Here is a 14579-nt window from a genome sequence, read left to right as displayed (position 1 = left end):
GATTCATGCTACTGATCCCAGGGACACGCAGTGGCTTTCCCCATGTCTGTCTCAATAGCAGACTATGGACTTTCCTCCAGGAACTTGTCTAAACCTTTTTTTTAAACCAGATATGCTAACTGCTGATACCTCATCCCTTCTCTGGTCTTCTGTTCTCAAACTTTAAAAAAATTCTTTGGTGTTTGCTTTCAAAAAAATTTTTGTTTTCAATGTTTTCAAAGAAATCTTTTTAAGCAAGGTAATAACCTAAATATATGTAAGTGTTTGGAAAAGACACATGGCTACTTATTATTCATCTTGATTACATCATCATATTATATGCTAAATGATGTGAAGTTTGTCATTCTGAACTGTAAGCCTTACTGTTACGAAGATGGCATTGCATTGTTAAGGCGCTGTGCGAGTATTGGAAGCTCTGTTTGGCGTTCTTTTTTAATAATTTCAAATTGTATGCATGTTTTTAGTGGCACTATTTTGGTCTTTTTGTTGTTCTTTTAATATTTTTCAGCATGCAGCAATCTGTTTGTGAAACTGAAACACCATTCTGTTGTCTGTGGGCGACAGGGCATTAATTTTTCTACGGCGCTGTGTTCCTGTTGACTCAGTTAAGTTATGGGATCGCTGGCTTAAATAACTTTCCTAGAAAAAAACTGTTATAATTAAATGTTTGATAATAATAAATTACTGAAACTTTAGAGGAAAATGATTAATACAATTAAAAATGCTCTGGATCTGAAATAGCTGTGGGCTATAGGAGATCCAATAGCCTGAATCACCATTGTATGATGCCTCCTGGCTATAGAAGAAAAAAAATATTTACAAAAACATAGTAATAGGATATAGCCTATATTGTAAAATTGTATCTCCAAGATATTTTACCACATTTTAATGTATTCCTATATATTTTGTGGATTATTGTTTGTGGAGTGCTTTTTACCTTATTGCTTATAGGATACCTCATCCTCTGACAACAAGTTCCAGATCTTAACTATTCATTGAGTGAAAAAATATTTCCTCCTGCTCATTTTAAACGTAGTACCATGTAACTTCCTTGAGTGTCCTTAGTCTTTATACTTTTTGAAAGAGTAGAAAATCAATTTATATTTACCAATTTTACACCACTCAGGATTTTGTAGACCTCAGCTGTCTTTTCCAAGCTGAAGAGTCCTAATCTATTAAGCCTTTCCTCATATGAGAGGAGTTTCATCCCCTTAATCACTTTGGTCATCTTTTTTTTAAACCTTTTCTAATTCTGCTATATCTTTGTTAAGAAAAGGAGACCAGAATTGCACACAGGACTCAATCTGTTGTCGCACCATGGAGTAATACAGAGGCATTATAATATTTGTTGTCTTATTTTCTATCCCTTTCATAATAATTCCTAGCTTTCTGTTTACTTTTTTTGCCGCCGTCACACTCTGGGCAGAAGATTTCAGTGTAATGTCCATGATGACATAAAGCTCTTTTTCTTGGGTGCTGATGCCTAGAGGGGAACCTATGATTTGGATTATTCTTCCCAATGTGCATCACAATGTGCATCACTGTTTACTAAAACTTAACCCGAGTTATATGCAGCAGGGCCCATTTTATTCCTATGGACCCTGCTGCAGATAACTTGAGCTAAGCTTTAGTAAATGACCCCCAAATCTCATCTGTCATTTGAATGTCCAGTCTTCAAACTTCCTAAGGTCTTCCTGCAATTTTTCACAATCAGCATGTGTTTTAACAACTTTCATAGTTTTGTTTCTTCTGCAGATTTAATCACCTCAATTGTCGTTCCTGTTTCCAGATCATTAACAAGCCAAATATTACCGGTCCCAGTACAGATCCCTGGGGCACTCCACTATTCACCCTACTGTACTGAGAGAATTGGCTACCTAACCCTACCCTCCACTTTCTATCCATCAACCAATTCCCAAGCAATGGTTTTCCTTGGGTCTAAGTTAAGGAGAATTTATGTATTACCTGATTATTTTTTTTTCTTTAGTCCTATCATACCAGTTTAGAACCAGTTTTGTCCGTTGACCAGTGATTGGTGACAGAGAAACTAAGTAGTAGTTCTGTGTGATTTGCCCCTCAAAAGTACCATGTAGCCTTAGAATGCTCAGTATTTCAAATGATCAAGCAATGGTGCTCACGTTCATACTTCTAGTAAAAGTCGTATTCATCCATTACCTTTACCAAGAAGGTGCTATACTATACTGACACACAATTAACCAACTAGGTCAGGAGGTGCTTGAAAATCTGTTGAGGTAAGTCAGAGGCATTGTAAAATAGAAGTACTGTACAGTAGAGTTTTGATTATCCAAATTAAATGGAACTGACAGCCTGTCGGAAAACTGAAAAGTTGGATAATCTGAGATGCTACACTTTTGGGAGAGAGGGAGGGAGGGAGTAGGTGGAGGCCAGATTACCGACTGTTGGTTACTCCAGAAGTTTGGTTAACCAAAGGTCAGTTAAACTAGAACTCTACTGTACTTCACACTGTGGTTTGAATAGATTATCCCCCACATTTGTGAAAATGTTTTTACCATATAAAGTGGAGTACCCAAAATGTGGCATATTAGCACCCCCCCCCCCCCCCCCCACACACACACACACACATACACACTGAACCACCTTTTGACTGGGAGATGGGGGAACTCCCCTAGGACAATTTACCTCAAAAACTGTGTGGTACTGGTGATCAGTATCAAAGAGGCTAAAAGTGGCCTATGCGGCTTAGTATAAGGGCCCCATAGTGAGAAATCCCCTACTTTAAAAAGAAACAGCCAGGTGGGGGTTATTGAGCAGATGTTGAAGGTAGTCTTGTTAGTGCTGATGTCTTGGTAGGAGGAGAGATATACAAACTGATTAGGTGCACAAAGCATTGAGCCCCTAAGGGATGACTTACTACCTTTAAAATTCTGGTAAAGTAGATAGCAGAGAACTCCAATGAGCCCACACACTAGCATAACAGAAGAAAGAGACTTACTTGTAGCCCAAGTGAAATGAACTTTCCTGTCTGACTGAAACTGAATATGACAGAACTAACTGCTAACAAGTAGCTCTCCTGGGAAACAACACAGAAACTTGGTACTTCTTGACAGCTGCCAATGCAAGGAGAGTATGGCTGTTTCAGCAAGCCTCAGAATGAATGTCACTAAGGCTAAAATGAAAACAAATTGTATTTCAGTGGTGAGCAAAAGGTGAGGCTCTTTCAATGTCACTGAAGCTCTAAAGCAGAGTCCACCCATGGTAGAATTCTCCCTTTCCCCGTGTTAATCATCATTATGCACAAGCCAGTGCTGAACCTGTGACTGTCCAGTTGTCAAGTACCCACTCCAAGAGGAGCTACTTTGCTTATTTCATTTTATTTATTTATTTATTTATTTTATTTAACTATTCTGAAAGCATTCAAGACATCCTGATTTTCAGTGTCCACAGAGCAGCATAACAATCTGGCCAAGTTACACTATATTACTAAAAGATTGGGGGGGGGGGGGGATGCACTAAAGTCGTCGTTAGAGCTGTTCCATACCGAATTCCATAGGGAACGGTAGGGAATGCTCATTGCAGCTCACTTGCATTCTCTAATCCTTCGTAAAACCGTCGGATAATTGGCCGGTAGAGCATGCACAGAGCAGCCAAGTGTTATGCTGGCTGCTCTGCGCATGCCAAGGACGTTAAAAAAAAAACACGTCTTTTATGGATGGCCTTTATGGACAGCCTTGCCCCCCCCCCCCCCCCGCCCGGGGTCAACGCCGCTCCCCGCTCCCTGCTACTCCTGCATTAAAATCAGAACATTACGTAGCCCTAGCCCCCCTCCCTTCCTTCCTTCCAGCAACAACAGCTGATCGCCTCTCCAGACTTACATCAGACGAGGGCGGGCCAGGGAGGAAAGGAGGAAAGTCCAGAGAGGCGATCAGCTGTTGTTGCCGGTGCAGCGCCTTCACACGGAGGTGAGAGGCGCTGTGAGGGCCCGGTGGCAGATGGAGGGGAGCGGAGGATGGCGGGGAAGCTGCCATTTCAAGGAAGGAAGGAAGGGATGGAGGGTGAAGGGGGAGCGGGGAGCGGCGGTGGTGGCGACCTCGGGCGGAGGGGGGCAAGGACATCTATAAAGGACGTCCATAAAAAACGCTCCTAACGAGCACTTGGTCGTTTTTACCCCCTCCCGATTTTTTTTTTTTTACATTTTATAAGTTTTCCAAGCCTGCGCAGCCCCAATGAGAGGTACAGACCTCTCGTTAGATTTCCCAGCGTTTTCCAGCGTTGGGGCAAGCGGAAAAGCTTAGTGCATCTCATTTCAAGGTTTCTACACAAATTGCTCATCTGCATTCCGTTTGCGTTAGCTGCTGCCGTCATCGAAAAAAAGTATTTAGTGCATGCCAGGATTTACTACTTGCTCGTTAATGCCTCGTTTAGTGCATCTGGCCCTGCGTCTTTAAGACTCTATCTCTACCCCCCCCACCCCTAACCAAAGTTCCAGCCCCATATGCATTGCACCCTAAGCTGATGTGTTGTTAACAGTCACCATGGAATTCTAGAATTCCATGCAATCACCCACAGATTTGCTTTTCAAATAACACGGCAAGGCTGAATAAAGGAGTGATAAAATACACCTTATGGCAGCCGAAGGAGGAGGAGAGAGGTATGGGAGAAGGAAGGGAAGAGACTCAGGGCCCTGTTTATTAAGCTGCATTATAGGCACGTTAGCATTTTTAAAGTGCGTTTACCATGTACGCATGTTGACCATGTACTCGCCTAAATTATCCCTACACGGTTAGTACGTGCGCTAATTGTAGGCGCGTTTAAAAATGATAACGCACCTTAGTAGAGAGAGAACAGAAAGTGGGAGAGCGACCAAGGATATCAGAGACTGGAGGATGTTCTTAAAATGAAAGTTTATTAAGAGTTTCGAAGACTCGACACAACGTCGTGTTTCGGCCGTCAGGCCTGCATCAGGAGTCTGCTGTGCAGGGTGGTTCAGAAATCAATTACATCATTATCCAGTCATCTTTTGTGTAAGAAACTGTTGTGACATCTTCAAAGAATCTTCCATCGTCATTTTTCTGAACCACCCTGCACAGCAGACTCCTGATGCAGGCCTGACGGCCGAAACACGACGTTGTGTCGAGTCTTCGAAACTCTTAATAAACTTTCATTTTAAGAACATCCTCCAGTCTCTGATATCCTTGGTCGCTCTCCCACTTTCTGTTCTCTGTTGTCTTTACCGTGGGGTGTTTGAGTTCTCCGCTTGCCAGCGGATTTTCTCTCAACGCACCTTAGTAAACAGGGCCCTCAGTGAGTTCTGTGTAAACCCTAGAAGCAGCATCCAAGCTGACTCCTCTGTACTTGCTCAGTTTTCAGCATCGAAGAAAATACATCTTGTCAAGTCTTCAGCAGCAGCTCAATCCCAGTAAAACCCCTGCCAGGGGATAAGGGGAAACAGAGGAAGGAATTTGGAGGTCCAATAAACTACCAGAGCTTTCTCCTTACATACCAGCCCTTTTCCTTTATGACAAGAGGGAAAGAAGAGGTGGCTGGGAGGGGTTGGTGGAACACCCTGCTATAAACTTCTTCAAATCCTTAAGGAGCTCAAACCTTTTAGAAAGGTAACCCATGTGCTCAACAAAACCCAGATGCCAACTGGGCTGAGAGTTGTCTCAGTAAACAAAGCAGAAGCTGCACTGTCAGGCTTATTTTCGAAAGGGATCGCCGGCGATCTTCTGACACAAATCGGGAGATCGCCGGCGATCTCTCAATCCTGGCCAAATCGGTATTATCGAAAGCCGATTTTGGCCGGCTTCAACTGCTATTTCGTCGCGGCGCCGGCCAACCTTCAAGGGGACATGTTGGTAGGGTAGCGAAGGCGGAAGGGGTGGGGCGGGGTTACGAGATGGCCGGCTTCACCTTATTATGAAACAGAAAAGGCCGGCTCGAACGAGCATTTCACCGGCCGGATTTGGTCCATGTATTTTTAGGACCAAGTCCCAAAAAGGAGCCCCAACTGACCAGATTTTGGCCGGCTTCAACTGCTGTTTCGTCACGGCGCCGGCCAACCTTCAAGGGGGCGTGTTGGTAGGGTAGCAAGGGCAGGAAGGGGGGTCGGGCGGGGTTACAAGATGGCCGGCTTCACCTTACTATGAAAAAAAAAGGCCAGCTCGAACGAGCATTTCACCGGCCGGACTTGGTCCATGTATTTTTAGGACCAAGTCCCAAAAAAGAGCCCCAACTGACCAGATGACCACCGGTTGGAATCGGAGATCACCTCCCCTTACTCCCCCAGTGGTCACCAACCCCCTCCCACACAAAAAAAAACAATTAAAACATTTTTTGCCAGCCTGTATGCCAGCCTCAAATGTCATACCCAGCTCCCTGACTGCAGTATGCAGGTCCCTGGAGCAGTTTTTAGTGGGTGCACTGCTCTTCAGGCAGGTGGACCCAGGCCCATCCCCCCCCCCACCTGTTCCACTTGTGGTGCTTAATGTTGAACCCTCCAAAAAAAACCAAAACCCACTGTACCCACATGTAGGTGCCCCCCTTCACCCCTTAGGGCTGTGGTAATGGTGTAGACTTGTGGGCAGTGGATTTTGGGGGGGGGATTTTGGGGGCTCAGCACACAAGAGAAGGGTGCTATGCACCTGGAAGCTAATTTTGTTTTTTTTTTAAGATTTTTTAAGTGCCCCCTAGGGTGCCCGGTTGGTGTCCTGGCAAGTTAGGGGGGCCAGTGCATTACAAATGCTGGCTCCTCCCACAGCCAAATGCCTTGCATTTCGTCGGGTTTGAGATGGCCGGGTCCGGTTTCCATTATGGCTGAAAATTGGACCCGGCCATCTCATCTAAACCCGGCGATCCACCGGCGATCCTATTCTAAACACGGCAAGCGATTTGGCCGGCGCCAAGCGTATTTCAAAAATACGCTTGGCTCCGCCCGCTTACAGCGCCAGCCCCGAAGATGGCCGGCCATCGATTTCGCCGGCGCCGTTCAATTATGCCCCTCTGTGTGTCTGTGACCATCCACCAGAGAGAAAGAATTACTGAGCATTTTTAATTCTGCACAGTGCCCTTAAGGAGTGAATCAGACAGAACTACTTTGTTTCTCTGTCTCCATCTGCTGATCAATAGACATAACCTACTGGTTATGGGCTGGTCTAGTATGCATGCTAAGGGAAAGGGAAATGGGACTTGATATACCGCCTTTCTGAAGTTTTTGCAACTACATTCAAAGCGGTTTACATATATTCAGGTACTTATTTTGTACCAGGGGCAATGGAGGGTTAAGTGACTTGCCCAGAGTCACAAGGAGCTTCAGTGGGTTTCAAACTCAGTTCCCCAGGATCAAAGTCCACTGCACTAACCACTAGGCTAGTTTATGGAATTTACCTCCAAGACTTTGTCTAAACTTGTTTTAAACATAGCTACATCAACTGCTTTTACTACTTACTACCTCTGGTAAAGAGTTCCAGAGCTTAACTACACATTGAGTAAAAATGTATTTCTCCTATTTGTTCAAATCCCACTGTTGCTCCTTGTAATCTTGGGCAAGTCACAGCCTCCCATTACCTCAAGTACAAATTTAGAGGTCCTTTTACTAAGGTGTGCTAACAGATTTAGGGATCCTTTTACTAAGGTGCACTGAAAAATGACTTGCGGTAGCGCGGGTTTTGGGCGCAAGCATGATCATTTTTCAGTGCACCTGTAAAAAATGCCTTTTATCATTTTTGCTGAAAATGGATGTGCGGCAAAATCAAAATTGCCACACGTCCATTTTGGGCCTGTAACCTTTCCGCCAGTCATTGACCTAGCGGTAAAGTCTCATGCAGTAACCGGGCGGTAATGACCTATGCGCTCCAAATGCCACTTGGCACGCATCTGATACGTGCGGCAGAAAATAAAAATTATTTTTCGGACGCGCGTATCAGATGCGCGCCAAAATTGAAATTACTGCAAGAGCCATGCAGTAGCCATGCAGTAACTCCATTTTGGCACACGTTGGACGTGCGGAGACGCTTACGTGACTTAGTAAAAGGGCCCCTTAGCATGCACAAATTAATTAGTGTGCATTACATGCCATGCAGCCCATAGGTATAGAATGGGCTGCAATGCATTTATCATGTGCTCATCTGTAGTCTGCACTAAATTCATTAGCGCACCTTAGCAAAAGCACCACTTAGATTGTACAGTAAGCCCATGTTGGGAGGAGGGCAGGGAAATATCTAATGTACCTAAATGTAACTCACCTTAAGCTACTACTATAAAAGATGTGAGCTATTCCTTTCCTAATAATTCTTAACATTCTGTTTGATTAGTTTGGACACCACTGTAAACTGAACAGAAGATTTCAACATATTGTCCATGATGACACCTAAATCTTTTTCTTGGATGGTGACTCTTCATGTGGAACCAAGTATTGTGCAGCTATAATTTGAGTTTTTCTTCCCAGTGTGCAGAACTTTGCACTTGTCCACATTAAGGGATAGACTCAATGAATGGTGCCTAAAAAAATCAGCACCAAAAAAATTGCTTAAGCTTTATTCCATAAGCCACACCTAAGGTTCAGCAAGGTTTAAAAAATAATGCTTAAGCATTATGATTGTGCATAAATTTAGGTATAACCATTTGCACCAATGAAAATGTGGTGCAAATGCCCACACCTACATTTATGCACAGAGCATTGTTATTCAGTAATTACATATGTAACTCAAAGACCCCCCCCATTCAGTCCTGAAATGCCTATGACTGTCCCCTCTGTGCCCCCTTTTTGGAGCCATGCGTAAAGTATAGGTGCAGATTCCACACCTAAGTTTACACGAATAAAACCAATTCAATTTAATTAGTGCCATTACTTGCTTATTAAAAAGCCCATTATTGGCACTAATTGGCTTGTTATCTTATTAAAATGTGTGCACAAATCAGAACCGCACCTAAATTTGTGCATGCAATTTTCAGTGGCCTTTATAGAATTGGGAGTAAATTTCATCTACTATTTGAAAGCCTAGTCTTCCAGTCTGCAAAGGTCTTCCTGCAATTTCTTACAGTTTGCATGCAATTTAACAACTTTCAGTTATTTTTGGTCATCTACAAATTTGATCATTTCACTCCTAGTTCCTATTTCCAGATCATTTATAAATACAGTGAAAATTAAAACTTGGTCATTTTATTTCATAAATACCACTGAGAATTCTTAAATTCCCTGAATGTACAGTGTGCTTTATTTTAGTTTTACTTTCTGATGTGTTGAGGGATTAGTTTTATTTTTTTTTTAAGATGTTGGGCCTGATATTCAGACTGCAGGAGTTAGCCTGGCTTACTCCTGTGGTCAACGCTGAGCCCAGATATAGAATGCCAGGCTGTTTCCGTTGACTGGCATTGAATATCTAGTTTATTTTTGGCCGATTCAAACTTAACTAGCCAAGCTGATATTCAGCATTGGCTGGTTAAGTTTGAACCAGCCAAAGATAAGCCTGGTATTCACGCAGCCAAATATGGCTGCCAAACTGAGTCGGCAATGCGCTGAAATCGGCAGATAGCCGGTTACATCATGAGATATACCCGGCTAGCCAGTATTTTCATTGGGTCATAGCTGGCCATGTCCTGCTGAAAATTTGCAGACAGCCAGCTATGGGGCGTTTAACCAGCCAGATGCCGATCCTGGCCAGTTAAATGCTTTTGATTGTTGGGGAAATTGTGTTTTATGCTTTATTCTTGTTTGTATATGATTATTGCTGTATTAATTATTTTGGAAACCGCCTAGAATTATGAGATAGAGCAGTTTATAATTTTTTTAATAAATAAGTAACATTTTGATATTGTATTTGCCTTTCTGTTTATTTTTTTATTCTCCACCTAGAACTGTTTTGGTTGGACAGAATATAAATGTCATGGTTAAATTAATTAAATTAAATTTAAAAAGCAGCAGTCCCTGTATAAATCCCTCTTGTAGTAGATGCTAATTTGCTCCAAGTCAAAAAAACTTAGATCCTTTTCCTTCGTATGAGATCTCCCGGTTCTTTACAGTGAGTGAAGTTTTTGGTGTGTTTTACTGATTAGTCAAGTTATGCTCAGGATAACGATATTTAGGGCCCTGTTTACTAAGGTGCACAAGCGTTTTTATTGCCCATAGGAATATTATGGGCAATGATACGGTTAATGCGCACTAATGATTAGTGTGCGCTAAAAACCGCTAGTGCGCCTCTAGCACGGCTTAGTAAACAGGGCCCTTAGTAATTACAACCTAGTGATACCACATGTTGTAGAGAAGACCACAGGGGCTGCAGGGTACAACTATCTCATTTAGGGGTCCATTTACTAAGGTGCACCAAAAAATGTCCTGTGCTGTTATAGGCATGTGTATTGGATGCGCACAGGTCCATTTTTCAACATGCCTGCAAAAAAGGCCTTTTTTGGCCAAAAATGGACAGGAGGCAAAATAAAAATTGGTGTGCATCCATTTTGGGCCTGAGACCTTACCGCCACCCATTGACTTAGTGGTAAGGTCTCACGTGTTAACTGGGCAGTAATCATCAGCGCATACACTGCCGATTACCTACTGGTTAGTGCCACGCCATAGAAAATAAAAAATCTTTTCTGCCACGCATATTAGACGCTTGTAAAAAAAATGGAATTTCCACCCAGGGCACGCAGTAGCCAGGTGGTAGTTCCAAATTGATGTGCATTGGATGCGCGTGGGCACCTACGCACCTTAGTAAAAGGGCCCCTTAGATCATATCATAATCATGTGTCTGCCTCAGATGCCATCTTGCCCCAGCAAGTATTTATATTTTGAGTTGAGAAGTACTGGGCAACAGATGGAGAGTTCGGGGAGGGTGGAGGATGAGAGAACATTTTGTGCCCACCCACTTTGAGCTATGCCATTGGTTAATAGTCTTCAATGATTAAATTATTGGAGTTAACAAGCTCTTAATTGGCACTAATTATGATTTAGGCACTGATATGGCTATGTACTATTCTGTAACAATGGGTGCCTAAATTGGATCGTGCACAACTCAAAAGGGAGTGTGGCCATGGAAGGGGCATGGGCGGGTCAGGGGCATTCACAAAATATGTGTGCAGTATTACACAAATAACAGGGACCTACACCCAACTAGATTACACCATGTTTCAGGTGGCATAAGTCCTCACGCCCAAAGCTGAGCTCAGAATTCGGCACTCATTGATATTCTACAAAGAGCACACATCCCAAAATGCCCTTTATAGAATAGCATTGTGTTGAATTTTTTCAGTGCCATTTATATAAAATTTCCCCCATCTGCATTCCTGCTTAAAGTTATCCATTTAAATTTATTCCTACTATTTCAGCCTTGAATGAATAAATCAGATGCTGGATTGTTTAATTTTACCACTCTCCACATAACTTTTAGCCTTGTCTGCTGAACGTTCCAAATCCCACCCAAATTCAAACACATAACTTTTGCCAAATGTTCTGTATCCCATGGAATTTACATAAAGCAGTTATGCAGTCAGAACCCATTGCGGTCTGCATAATGGCTTTTCAATATTGACCTCAAAGATCCAATTTATACCATGTTACACATTTAAAAACATTTTTAAATAGTGCACTTCTGATCTCTAAATTCAAAACAGAGTTGGATGTACTAAGCTTCAATATACGAAGAGATGCAGATCATTGTCCAATTAAAATGCAAGCACTGTGGCAAGACAATGACCTTTTCATGGTCTAATTCACCAACTTCAATTCAAAAAGAGCTTATAGAGTGTCATGCAATTAATTAGAGATTTATGAGAAATAAAGGTCTCATTTTATTAAAAAAGGGAATCAATTTTACAAAAAGGCAAGGCATAATTTTAAAATTAGGTAATATGTGTTCTGTATAACAGGTGCCTAATTGAGAGATTTTCTATGTTCTAGCTGTACATTGAGGCAAAAATATGTTTAATGATGTTTTCTTTTTTTCACATTTCAGTAGTATTCATTAAACCTTTCTTAGAAATAAATTAGGGGTAGTCAGACCCTCTCTGACTCGATTCAGACTGCACAAAGTATCTGAAGACACTGTCATTTACAAATATATCAAATTTAAGGGTCAATCAATATAAATCCACATGTTAGCTATATAAATATACAGTAGTAATTAAGTCAATTTCTGATTGACTCGGGTTTAGTCAATCATTTCATGGCCTGTACTGATTCAACTGATTGTATCCCTTAGTTTGATTGGATTTAATCTTAACCTGTGTATTCATCTTGTACTTGAGAAGAAAATAAGTTCTCACTGTAGCATGAATGAATAATACACAAACTTTTTCTTCAATAGTCCTCAATTATTTTGGTAAATATTTACATTTTTCAATTTGCTGCAATCTGCAAAATAATGGAATGTTGGATTTAAGGTACTACTAGTTTTAAATTTTGAATGAAACTGATATTTCTCATCTTGCTTACAAAATATAACAGAAGCTCTCAGGAATCCAGAATGGCATTAAAAGCTTGATGTGTTTCCTGCTGTCTAATATTTCTTTCTTCAAGTTACCTGTTGATATGGTCAAGTGAAAAGGAAATACCAGGGTTTTTTTCCCATTCAGCCCTGGTCATGGTCTTCCTCTAACAGTGTGGATCAATTTTCTGAAGGCTCTGGGTCCCAAGGGCTTCCGTCTAGAGCAGTTCCACTTGGGTCACTGCCAGAAATAAGTGGACCAACAATGACTCCTGGATCCAATGCCCCATTGATCCTTGATTGGCCCAAGTTCAGTCACCTCCATGTACCCCAGCTATCCAAGCACTTACTGATGATATCAATGCTCAAGTGGGGAAAGATAGCGAGAGCCATGGGATTTGGGCCATTGACCTTCTTTTTCCTGTTGGCCAGTCCTCTCCCTATACACCCAAGAATCCTTCTAGTTTTGGCCATTGCCTTTTCTACCTGTTTGGCCACCTTAACATCATCTCATACAATCACACCCAAGTCCCATTTCTCTTTCATGATGGGCAGCAAAACAGCAGATCAATAGTATAAAATGTTCCAGATTTATTCTCCACAGATAAAAGCATAAATATGTAAATAATTAAAAGCTCAACACAGTCATGTTTCACTCTTTCAAAGGGATGCATTAGGTACTGTAAAAATGAAATAAAAAAAGACATGTCATCATAAATAAAATAAACAATTTGGCTAACAATTTGGTGTCATCCTAACTAAAATTAGGCATTCTTCTCTTGGAAGCCATATTTGCGGAAGCCATGTTTGCTAATGTTCCCACAGATATCACATCATGACATCATGGTGTGCTGATGTCAAATTGGCGCCAATTGTTTCAGTGCCATTTTATAAACCATCTGTATTCTATAAATCCTATAGAATATGCCCAGGACTTGACAAAAAAAGCTTAAGTGCATTCTACAACTGCTGCCTGAAGTTAGGTGCAGTATATAGAAATCACTTGGTTTGGATTCTATGTATTGAAAGCAGCGAAAAGCGTATAATCGAAAGCTACATTTGTGATAGCTTCGCCGCTTTCTCTTCGCCTCGCCGATGAAAGTTCAAAGGGGCATGTTGGCGGTGAAGCGAAGGCGGGACATGGGCAGGCTTGGGCGTGGCTACCAGATGGCCGGCTTTCGCGGATAATGGAAAAATAAAACTCGGCGATAAGCAGTATTTCGCCGGGTTTACTTGGTCCTTTTATTTTCACGACCAAGCCTCAAAAAGGTGCCCCAACTGACCAGATGACCACCGGAGGGAATGGGGGATGACCTCCCCTTACTCCCCCAGTGGTCGCCAACCCCATCCCACACTAAAATTATTAAAATACAAAACTTTTTTGCCAGCCTCAAATGTCATACCCAGCAAGCACCCTGACAGCAGTATGCAGGTCCCTGGAACAGTTGTTGTTGGTTGCAGTGGACTGCAGAAAGGCAGAGCCAGGCCCATCCCCCCCCCTACCTGTTCCACTTGTGGTGAGTAATGTTGAGCCCTCTCAAACCCCCCAAAACCCACTGTACCCACATGTAGGTGCCCCCCTTCAGCCCTTAGGGCTAGGGTAATGGTGCACACTTGTGGGCAGTGGGTTTTGGGGGGGGGGATTTGGGGGACTCAGCACACAAGGGAAGGGTGCTATGCACCTGGAAGCTAATTTGGTTGTTTATAAAAAATGTTTGAAGTGACCCCTAGGGTGCCCGGTTGGTGTCCTGGCATGTGAGGGGGACCATTGCACTACAAATGCTGGCTCCTCCCACGGCCAAATGCCTTGGATTTTGCCGGGTTTGAGATTGCCAGCAGTTTTTCCATTATCGCGAAAAAACAAAACTGGCGATCTCAAACCCGGCGAAATCCAAGGCCTTTTGCCAGCCCACACCATATTATCGAAAAAAAAGATGGCCGGCCATCTTTTTTGAAAATACGGTTCCGGCCAGCTGTTGTGCCACCGCCAAAATAGATCGCCGGCTACCTATTTCGCCGGTGACGTTCGATTATTCCCCTCTATATTAACTACACCCAGAGATACCAGGTAAGTAATCTTAAATGCTAGAGTACTCAAAGCCTTAGTAAATATATTACTTTTAAAACATGTGCGCACTCTTCCCAGTACTCTTTTGAGTTGGCTATAGCCTCCTCACCAGA

Source organism: Microcaecilia unicolor, chromosome 7 (assembly GCF_901765095.1).
Source record: "Microcaecilia unicolor chromosome 7, aMicUni1.1, whole genome shotgun sequence".
Lineage (NCBI taxonomy): Eukaryota > Metazoa > Chordata > Amphibia > Gymnophiona > Siphonopidae > Microcaecilia > Microcaecilia unicolor.
This window is presented reverse-complemented; position numbering follows the sequence as displayed.